Source organism: Dioscorea cayenensis, chromosome 14, assembly GCF_009730915.1.
Source record: "Dioscorea cayenensis subsp. rotundata cultivar TDr96_F1 chromosome 14, TDr96_F1_v2_PseudoChromosome.rev07_lg8_w22 25.fasta, whole genome shotgun sequence".
Lineage (NCBI taxonomy): Eukaryota > Viridiplantae > Streptophyta > Magnoliopsida > Dioscoreales > Dioscoreaceae > Dioscorea > Dioscorea cayenensis.
The window spans coordinates 18,647,989-18,660,423 of NC_052484.1; positions in this window are offsets into that span (position 1 = coordinate 18,647,989).

The window sequence follows — 12,435 nt, forward strand, 5'->3', positions numbered from 1 at the left end:
CACATATAAGATAAAGAAAAACAAGGAAATAGCTTGACCAACTATAAGGAGAGTGTTCAGATGAAAATAAAAGAATAATCCACGAACCAATCCGATGTTGAATAGAGTAATGCAATAGCAACTTCAAGAACACATAGATCTATGGTGCCAAATGAAGCTGGGCATAACGCACAAGACCATGTAGAAAACAAAAGAGAATACGTATTAACTTTCCCACTCTTAAGGAATTTTGGGAAAGACCTTATCCTATATCTTGCAAACTGTGGCCACAGAATAAATCCAAATTCTCAAGAACCTTCAAGCTTTTATTACTTGAAAACTTGAACTATGATTAGGTTTTGAGAAACCTTACTTTGTGAATTAATAACAGGAGATGACATATAAAATAATAATGTTCACAGGATAAGAACCTCCTCAACTGAATTTCAACATATCACGTCATTATAGAGTTTCTTAGAGTTGCAAGTTAAAGCATCAATGGAACTTTCATGGAAAGATGTGTCAGTAATAGTTTGGTATGCCTTTGTCATCAATGACTATGAAAACTGTTTCATTTATGCAACGAAAAGTTTGTCGCCAATAAAAAGGCCTGCTTGGAGAAGAATTGAGCAGGAAGCAAACTCCACAAACCGGACACATTTGTTGGCTTAGTTTGTACACTCCTATGTTTTTATGCCAGTTAGCCTAGGTCCTATATGAAGAAATAATTTGCTCAGAACAGAATGATGTTTATGTCTTGATATGTGCTCTATCATAATTCTTGCCTTAATATACAAGTGATATTTTATTGCGGAAGAAAGAACAGTGCACAACTTGAACCTTCCCACTCAGGCAAAAGCAGAAAAAGTCACATAGGTTCATGTAACAAGGAATAATATAAGCTTCACTGGAGAAATTCTTCAGTAAATGCATACACTATTTTTAGGAAATATTGTAGAAGATAATAAATATTCCTCAATTTTCAGAACAAAGTAGTTATAACTGAACAAATATGCTCATGAATAGATCTCATAAAGCTAATACACAACTAAGCTTTTTTATCAAATGATTACATAGATACTGTTAGGTTCATCGATATGAGTAATTGCTGTAATCATTAGTTCAATTTGTGGAAACAACTGAACAGAACATGCAAAACTATCTAAAAGAAGTATGTTATATTAAAAAGAAGAAAACTTGACTAACGAGGAAAACATAACCAATCATTACCAAATATTTTCCTATTAACTGTTATTATGTGCAAAGAATACCGTCTCAAAATGGGAAAAATCAGGACACTCTAGGGTGAGACAATTAAAAGTTTTCCCAGCCAGTTCTCTGCAAGAAAGATCAAATGAGCAAAACACAACTAAGGGGAAATTAATGATTGGTATGGCAAACATTCAGCTGAAAATTTGGGAGGGCTCAAACAAGATAGTGCTTAAAAGTGCCGAAATAACTATTTAGCAGCAAGAATTATGACCTAACAAATAAAAAGAATTGATCAAGACACTTTAGCCTCTAAGCACATGCATCCACAGGTATGAAGGCTAGATGTCTTGACACTACATGTGGACATTGGCAAGAACCTACGCATGATAGTGCACCTTAAAATAGGCTGGAGAAACAGAATGGATCAATTTGTTTTACTGAGTATGATGCATAATGTTAGGGAGTGCTTTACTTACAATTTCTCCTCTGGAAACCACGAGATTATCAATTGGAAGCCAGTAAATCTTCACAAAAACCAGGGGAAAAAACAGACAATTTAAGTTTCCTATATAAATTAAAATTAAAAAAAAAGAAGTCATCGTCATTACATACCATCTAGGACTAGCAAGAAAACCTAAAACGTATTCTTAATGGCATTGCATTGCAGGATGACCAAATGAGGAAATCAGAAATAAATGGAAACTTCCAACAAACTGAAAAAATAAAAATTATATATACTACATATGAACCTATGGCATGACAATAGATGATTACTTCCAAAGTAACATCACTATCCATCAACGACCAAGTGGTCTATTGGTAGCCGGATCCTCATTAGAACCCTTTACAAATGCTGAGAGTTCAAATTACGGATAAGAGCACATTTCTAGGAGTGTGAGTTGTAGTTGTGTGCGGGTGGTTCCAACGCCCACGTGCGCGTGCCTAGCCCCCACTTGCTCCGCCAAAGCTTGTGCATGTTAAAGGAGATTTACTCATAATCATGCAAGCTAAGAAAGGTTGATTATCTTCAGAGAGTGGGCTACTATGTACGTTGCATGGGTGGAAGCATGCTGATAGGATAGAACGAATCGAGTGTTAGAGTTTGATTGGAAGTGTTTTTCTCTTTAGCTTGAACTTTTGTGTCCTGTGTTAGCTGCCAAGTTGGCAAGTCTTTAGTGTTATGTCTTTATATTATGTTTCCAAGTCTATATCCTAGTTAAGCTCAATGCATTGAAGCTGCAAGATACTTTATTGTCTAAGGTCTGTGTGAACATTGAGAGACTGTGAGAGACTTGTCTTGATTTCTATAGCTCTTATCAAATGATATCAAAGATACAGGAGGCTATGGCTGGATGCTTCTCTTCCTCCAACTCTACACAAGCCAACATACCTCTCTTCAAATAGGAGAACTACAACCTATGGAGTCTCAAGATGAAGACCATGTTCAGGTTGAGGAATCAATGGAGCCTTGTGGAGAAGGGCTTTAGCAAGGAAAAAGACAACAACAAGCTCAATGAGAGTATGAAGAAAGACGTGAAGGCGCTATACTTAATCCAACAAGCACTACATGAGAGAGTTCTTATCAAGATCTCAAAAGCTTCAACGGCAAAAGAAGCTTGGGAGATACTAAAAACATAGTACTAGGGGAACCAAAATACCATCATAATGAATTGGATGCAACCAAGATGAAGCAAGGAGAGAAGGTCTTGGACTTTGTGAGCAGGTTCTGGATGTTGTGTATCGCATTAGAATGCTTGACGAGCAGCTCCCGGAGAAGACAGTGGTTGCGAAGATCTTGATAAGTCTCACTCCGAGGTTTACTCATGTTTCATCCATCATCAAGGCAAAGAACCTTAATGCACTCACTCTTGATGAACTAAGTAGTTCTCTAAAGAGTAATGAGTCCATTCTTAATCTTGCCGGAGAATAGGAGGAAGAAAAAGCTCTTCATGTTAAGACTTCTCCATTTGGAAAAGGTCGTGATCATGGCTTCTATAGAGGGAAAGCTCGCGGACGAGGGAGAAATCCAGAGCTTAGTCGCTCCACCGAGGGCAGCAAACAACACAAGGGTGTACAATGCTTCATATGCAAGAAGTTTGGGAACATGGAGGCCCATGACTGGTATAAAAACAAAAAAGTTAACGTAAGCAAAGAGGCAAAGGATGTTGACGAAGGTCTATTGTTCATGGCGAGCAACGAGTCCATAAATGAAGCTAGAGGAACTTAGCTGATAAACAATGGTTGCTTCAACCACATGTCGGGAGATAAGAAATTCTTCCAAAATATAGAAGAAACCCCTCTTCAAGCAATGAGATTGGGAGAGGGAAATGTGCTGCAGGTTGCTGGAGTTGGATCAGTAGCTCTCTATTCAAGCTCGGGGAAAACCAACATCCTAACCAATGACCAATACATGCCCAACTTAGCTCACAACTTGCTAAGTGTGGGTCAGCTAATGTCATTTGGTTACAATATAAAATTCTGATGGAGAATGTGTTATCAAAGATGCTTTCTCCAACACTAAGGTGGTAAGAGTGCTCATGACTTCTCACCGGCTCTTTCCACTTCATGCGAATGACGAGGGCTCTTTCCACTTCATGCGAATGACGAGGGGTCAGCGCATGTTGTGTAAGGAAAGGAAGCTTTATCAGATCTCTGTCACAGAAGATATGGCCATCTAAATCTCGAGAAGCTTGAAGCACCTGTCTGAAAATCAACTGGTGAATGGTCTTCCCGTTATTATGCCAACACACCCTATGTGAAGCATGCTCTTTGGGTAAACAAACATGATATGAGTTTCCAAAAGGATAAGCAAGATGAGCTACCACTACCGCGGAGCTCATCCATGGAGATCTAGTTGGTCCAATGCAGACTTCTTCCCTCGTAGGTAATCTATATTTTCTTCTATTAACTGATGATTACTCCCGGTATAGCTGGGTCTACTTTCAGAGAAAATCAAACGCCTTACAATAGTTTAAAACATTCAAGCTGTTAATTGAGAAGTAGCTATCACTGCCGGTGAAAATTGTCAAATTATGTGGACTATTTTGGGAAAGCTTTATTGTAAAATATTTTCCTTTTTTTTGGAGATTTGATTAGTTGTAAATTCAGACAATCTGTTTCTAGATTTGTAGGAGATTTTGTTGCTGATTCTTAGGCTGTCATATGTGTATATAAACCTCCTCTTGTAACCTAATTCTGCTTGAATGAAATTGAGCCTTTCTCTCATGCTTTTTCCTCATGGTATCAGAGATTTAGGTTTCTTCCTGAGAGTTTTTTTCTCAAGTTCATTCTTTTCTTGTCTGACCGAATTCCTTTCTTCCGTTCCACTTGTCCATTCTCTCTTCTTTCTGGTCAATCTTTTTAATTTTCTCTTAATCATGTCTGAATCCATGGAAACCACAGCAACATCGGATGCTCCTGTAACAGAGTGTATTCGCTGTCTAGTCCAGAGACTTGCAAAATATTCAGACAACTTATCGATTGAACAAAAAGAATTAATTGAAATGGTCTCAGCTTGTTCGGACTTTCTTGAAGGGTCGAGGGAAATTAAGCCATTTAATAGGCACAGGTCCTTCAAAGAATGATCCGAAGTTTTCTGCGTGGGATGAACAAGATTCAATGGTAATGTCTTGGTTATGGAATTCAATGCTACCAGAGATCAATGATACATGCATGTTTCTCAAATCCGCCAAAGAAATTTGGGGTGCTATCCGACAAACATATTTCAAGGTCAATGATGCTGCCCAAATCTATGAAGTTAAGACAAAGATTCAAGCGGCCAAACAAGGAGCAAGAACCGACACAGAATATTCGAGTTGTTTGCAAGGCTTGTGGCAGGAGATAGACCACTATCAATGCATTCAGATGCGCTGTAGTGAAGATGCAGCGATTTTAAAGCTATTTGTTGAGAAGGAACATATCTATGACTTCCTTGCTAGTCTCAATGTTGAGTTTGATGCAGTCAAAGTACAGATTTTTGGGAAACCAGACTTGCCCTTATTAAATAAAACAATTTCAACCATCCGTGCTGAGGAAGGTAGAAGAAGTGTTATGATGGAAACTGATGGAGGAGACGGATCTTCCATGGTGTCCAAAGTTGTGAAGGCTACTTAAGGAAAAGAAACCAATCTCGCCTTGTATCTTTCGATTAAACCATCAGACTTTTACTTTACAGTAAACAGCCATCTACATCTAACTGGTTTGACCCATTTCGGCAACTTAATCAACTCCCGTGTATTAGTCTTCACAAGTGCCTCCATCTCCACTTTCATAGCATACATTGGGAAAAGTTTTGGTACGCCAGAAATAGATACATTGGATGTTTGGTGCAAGCTCTAGTTCCTTTTATGAGTGCAATAGGTAGGTCTGCATCATTTAGTCTTTCATGCTCATCTAGGAATTCGCTAGGTTCGGCTAATGGTGGCTGACTTTCTAAGTTTATGATATCAATTTCAGGAACCTGAACAGTAGCACAAACAGGAGATTGTAGCTGCACAGATTGAGGAATACGAACTTTCTTCCTGAAATAATGCTTCAGTGGTTGAGTATTGTCTTGGATTCCCGTATCTGATTCTGATGTATTAACAAAAGGTACAGGTGGAGTTGTAACAGGCGCTGGAATTGGAACAGACTCAGATGAGATCGATGGAATAGACACGAGCTCAGAAGAAATGAGCTGAATTTCTGATTTAGTTGGAAATTCAAGAAGAAACAAGTCCTTCGCTTTATCTTTGATGAAATTCTCCTCCGGAGGATAGGTATGTTGAAAGAATGACTCATTTTCAACGAATGTAACATCGGCAGTAACAAAAAAATTTCTTGTGAATGGATGGAAACACTTATATCCCTTTTGGGTAGACGAATAATCGATAAAGACACAACGAAGAGCACGTGGATCAAGTTTCCCCCTGTTTTGAGAATGGACATCAACAAAGGCAACGCTACCAAAAATTCTAGGAATGAGGTTATTAGAAGCAGAGAAGTTAGGGAAAAAACTTGTAAGCATCTCAGGGGCTTTTGAAATTAAGAACCCTTATGAGAAGTCTATTGATCAAATGAGCAGCAATTAGAACTGCTTCCCCCCAATATTGTTTAGGAACGTGTTTGTGAAACAGCAGGGCTCTAGTAATCTCCAAAAGATGGCCATTTTTCCGTTCAGCTACCCCATTTTGTTGTGGTGTATTGACACAAGAAGACTCGTGTATGATTCCTAATTTTTGGAAAAATGGAGAAAGGATTTGATTGAAGTAATCTTTGGCATTGTCTGAACGAAATCGTTTGATTTGTACATCAAATTGTGTCTTGATCATGGTATAAAAGTTTGGAAAAAACAGTACCAACATCAAATTTATTTTTTATCAAGTAGATCCACATTACTCGAATACAATCATCAATGAATGAAACAAACTAGTTAGCACCAGAAATGTTTGGAACAGTTGAGGGACCCCAAATATCACTGTGAATAAAAGAGAAAGGATAGAGAGCTCTTGTATTACTTATTGGAAAAGAGACACATTTGTGTTTGGCAAGTTCACAATCATTACAATGGAAAGACTCTAGATTGGACCCTTGGAACAATGAAGGAAACATTAACTTAAGAACACTAAAGGAAGATGACCTAAACGACGATGATAAAGCCAAATTTTATTGTTGTCTGACATGACCGACTCTGAGAGAAATGTAGTAGATAGGGAATCTTTGACTTTAGCTCTTACACTTTAATTTTCCAGGTAGTAAAGACCGTCCCTCTCACTAGCATGTCTAGTCTTCCTCTTCGTGCCATGTTCCTGAAAGACACAATCTAATGGAAAGAAAGTTACACTGCAATTAGAGTCTTTGGTGAGTTTTTGAATAGAAACCATATTTGCCAGAAATAGATTATGCATTGACTATAGGGGTGTAAATGATACACCTCTACTCGCAAGCTACTCGGGCTCGACTCGGTGAAAACTCGAATTCGGCTCGGTCACAGTCGAGTCGAGCTCGAGCTCGAGTAGTCGAGCGAGCCGAGTTCGAGTATTGTGATACTTGGCTCGAGTGCTCGCGAGTCTAATCGAGCATGTATGTATATATATAATATTAGATTTATTTGATAAAAATCAAGGGGAAAAACATTCGAGCTCGAGTCGAGCTCGAGCTCGAGCATAATGTTTATGGTTATTTTCAGTTTTTTCGAGCTTAATCGAGCGAGCTCGAGTAGCTCGATTTGTGTACCGAGTCGAGCTCGAGCTATAAAATAAATACTCGATCGAGCTCGAGCCGAGTATCGAGTACCGAATTTTCAGTCGAGCTCGAGCTCGAGCTTGGTACTGCTCGGCTCGAACTCGATCAATTACACCCCTAATTGACTATAGGGCTATCAATGAGAAGACTGTAAACGATAAAATCCCAATCCAACTTATTGAAGAACTTATGGATAAACTTCATGGAGCTGAATTTTTCTCCAAACTAGATTTGAGGTCAGGGTATCATCAAATCAGAATGAGTGAGAATAACATTAATAAGACAACTTTTCGCACTCATGAAGGGCACTATGAATTTTTAGTAATGCCGTTTGGGCTTACTAATGCTTCCTCTACATTCCAAAGTCTTATGAATGATGTTTTCAAACCATTTCTAAGGATATTTGTATTGGTGTTCTTTGATGATATTCTAGTATACAGTGATGATTGGGAGGCTCATTTGAGGCACTTGGAGTTGGTGATGAAGGTCCTTGAACTAATCATCAATATGCAAAGAAGAACAAGTGCATGTTTGCAACAAGGAAGATTGATTATCTGGGACATGTTATTAGCAACCAAGGAGTTGAGATGAATTAAGCTAAAATAGAAGCTATCACCAATTGGCATGTTCCTAAAAAGAGTTGAGAGGGTTTTAAAGGTTGACAGGGTATTATAGGAGATTCATTAAAGGTTATGGGATCTTACCCAAACCTTTAACTAAATTGTTGAAAAAGAATAAATTCGACTGGAATTCAGCAAGCACAACAGCTTTTGATAAGCTCAAAGATGTGATGATCACTAAAACCTTGTTGGTCCTCGTTGATTTTGAAGCTGAGTTTGTGGTAGAAATTGATGCCTGTGAAGAAAGAGTGGGTGTTGTCTTGATGCAAAAAGGCTAACCCAATTGCTTACATAAGTAAATCCTTATCAGAGAAATGTAGATCATTATCAGTCTATGAAAAGGAGATGCTAGCCATTGTCTTAGCACTGCAAAAGTGGAGGTCAAATTTACTTGGAAGGCATTTTAAAATTAAGACAGACCACCAAAGTCTCAAATTTCTACTTCAACAGAGAATTTCAACTCCAAATCAACAAAATGGCTGGTGAAGCTTATGGGGTATGATTTTGAGATAGTGTATAAAAAAGGGAGGGAGAATGTTACAGCTGATGCCTTTTCTAGGAGACCAAACCTAGCAACCATATCTTCTGTCAAGTCAGATCTTCTGGAAAAAATTCAGAAAAATTGGGAGGAAGACACGGAATTGAATCAACTTATTTCAACAATTACAGCAGAATCATCAAGGTAGGCAGCAGTATAAATGGGCACAAGTTCAACTCAAGAGGAAAGGAAAATTAGTGGGAAATGATGAGGTTGTTAAGCAAATGATTTTGCAAGCGTTTCATGACAACTTTGCTAGAGGACACTTAGGAATTGAGGTGACTAGGAAGAGGATTGGTGATTATTTTTACTGAATCAGGGAAAGGACACCATATTAGTGATTGTGGATAGGATGACCAAGTATGCTCAGTTTATTGCACTATCCCACCCTTACACGGCCTTATCAATAGCTCAAACTTTCCTTGATCAATTCTATAAATTGCATGATTTGCCCAAATCAATTGTTAATGATAGAGACCCGATATTTCTGAGCATTTTCTGGAAAGAATTATTCAAACTCCAATGAGTCAAGCTTCACTACTCCACAGCATATCATCCTCAATTGGATGGGCAAACTAAAGTTGTTAATAGATGTCTAAAGCAGTATCTTCATTGTATGACAGGAGAGAAACCTAAGGCCTGGTTTAAATGAGTACCACTAGTAGAATGGTGGTACAACAGTAGTTATCACTCAGCAATTAAAGCCTTTTCATATGAGATTGTGTATGGCAGAGGTCCCCCAAATGCATTTACCTTACAAGGCTACAAACTCTCGATTTAATCTGTTGGCAAGAGAGAATATGCTGAAATCACTCAAGGAAAATCTACACAAGGCAAGGAACAGGATGAAATAATTAGCAACATGGTTTTTAAAATCGTTTGAGGTGCACGCCTTGAGGCTCGCCTCAAGGCGCACGCCTTCAAGCAATTAATTGAGGCTTAAGCCTCATAGAAACAAGCGCACGCACTAAGGCAGTTCGCCTTAATGCGTATGAGGCTTAAGCCTAAAAAAACCAATTTTTTAATTGTAACTCAAAGTCTAAAAGCAAATACAAATGTTTATATCTATATACTTTTATTAATAAAAACTTATATATGTAAAATTCAATAATAAAAAAAAGCTCATCAACACCTATGATTTTACATGTAGTATGTACCAACTTAATTGTTTAGTCTAAAGATTATGTAAATGACAAATTATGAAGATTAAACTAATTTTTTAGATTTAATGATAATTATTCATTTTTTCAGGAGGAAGCTAGGAAAGGAAGCAGGAGCTCAAAAAAGAACTATACACACAAATATAAACGTTTTAAAAGAAATTAATTAATTATATAATTTTTTAAACTATTCACACATACCTTCCAATGTAAATAAATACTATATTTTCCAAAATTTTAATTACTGGAAAATGAAAAATATTTACTTTACAAATGAAAAAATAATGTTCTTTAATAGGTAATAAGTTAAGAGAAATAAAGAGGCTATTTCCAAAAATATTGTGTTTTTGAAAAACAATATATTTTTCAAATTTTTTGATTGCCGAAAAACAAAAATATTTATTTTACAAATGATAAATAATGTTAGAGTAATAATAATACTTTTACATGTACATTGTATTTATACGTATATACATACTCATATGTACACCATTATTGTATTTATATGGGCTGATTTGCTCTAATGAAAGGTATTAATTCTCTTCTCTCATTTTTAACTATCATGGTATCAGACGGCGGCCGATCTCGCTGTAATTTTGTTCAGTCTTGTCTATGACGATGACGTCGTTTGTTTGGTTCTTTTTTGTCGGAAATTTGTAAGCACTCCGACTAGCCTTGTTCGATCTCCAACCAACTTTGTCAACGCCCACCTTCCTAGTCCGACGAGCCTTGCAAACTAGCAACCACTGCCGCGATCTTACACCACCACACCAACCATTGATCCTTTGCTAAACTGAACCAGTTGAACCACGCCACCGACGAACCCTACCCGCCTACTGCCGCGCTCTCGCACTAATCGACAATCTCAGACGAAGATCCTCACCAGTCGAACCACTGATCAAGCCGAACCGCTACACTAATCAGCTCCGAACTACTGCCGCTCAGCTCCGCTCCACTGATCAGGCCGAACCGCTGCCGAACTGCCCTACGTACGCTGCCGACGATCACTGACGACGAGGCAGGAATAATCTCGCCAGGAATAATCTCGCCAGAAATCTCTCACTTGTGTCTCCTAGCATGGCTGCATCTCTCACCCACGAAATTTCACCGATGAACAGCTTCCTCCACTCATTCATTAAATTAACGACCAAGAGACATGCATGTATTTTTAGGCACGACTTTTAGCATCCTAAGTCTCCAAATCTTGCCCTTTCCTGCTTATTTTGATTCCTAACTTTATTCTTTTTAACTGTACAAATATTTAAAACAAAAAAAAAAGCATCATCTTCCTCTTCTCCTCATTTCTTGGCTCTAGTCGATGCCAAATTAAACGATTCCAATTAGTAGAGTTAACAGTTGAATAATTGAAGTGAGTGAAGAATGAAGTGAATGAGGGAAAATGAAATGAAGAGAAATGTCTAGAAGGTTAAGGAGCAAATGACGTTAAATAGCCTTGCCAATCAATTTTGTTAATCATATTGAAAAGGGCACTTGGGTAATTTCTGTGCATTTGAATGAGGAAAGATTACATAAGTTACCCCTGGAAGTTACTGCAAGTACACTAAAAGAGGCAATGGCACAGCAGTCATTCCATAATGTTTAATTTTAAAGGGACATCCCAGATGGCTCAATTACATAAGTTACCCCTCAATAGTTAAGATTGTTACTCTAAATGATTGAGAGCATTTTTGTCTTTTGGGCGGATACATTAGAGTCAATTGTTGAGAGGCTTTCTGAATACAAGAGAGGCCAACCATCATTCAAGGAGATTATAAAATAGTTGATATTAGGGTATAGACACATGTACATTAGTGATATTACCTTTTTACCCTCACATTGTAATATATAAACTCTTGATCATTGATCATCAATAATATAATACATACACAATTAATCTCTTCCTCTATATGGTATCAGAGCACTAAAGAGTAACACCTCACGATCCTCGTGCCGCCTGCCGGACAGCCTCCGCTCCTCCTACGACACCGGCAACATCACCACGACGCCGACGTCATCTTCATCAATTAAAATCCGGCCTTCTACAACAAAGATCCGACCATCTCCAACTAAGATCTAACCATCTCCAACCTCCGACGAACCTTGCCACCTTGGTGTTTGCTTTGCAACCTCACCACCTTGTGCCTGCTACCAACGAACTTCGTGTGTCTTCTCCGTTGAATTCCACACACAGCCGATCTTCTCGCCGGTGAGCTCTTCTCTATTTTCCCTGTTCTTCACTAGCCGACAACACATTCCAAGTTCCAAAAACTATTTGGCATTTTCCTTCACCAGCCGACCATCCATCCCTTTTCCATCCCATCCATCCTTTCTTTCTTTCCCAAGTTCCAAGCTTTGGCATTTTCCTTTTATCTTGGATTCCCATTTTCTTTTTCTTCTAATAGTTTTAATATTATATTTATATATCTATTATTATAAATAAATAAATAAAAAAAATCAATCCATCTTCTTCTATTCCAGTCATATATCTATATATATATATATATTCCTTTTTCTTTGTTCTAAATTTTAGGACCTTGTAATTTAGTATATCAAATAAATAAATAAATAAATAAATAATCAATCCATCTTCTTCTATTCCAGTCATATATCTTTATATATATATATATATATATTCCCTTTTCTTTGTTCTAAATTTTAGGACCTTGTAATTTAGTATATCTTCTTACATATCGTATTCTCATCA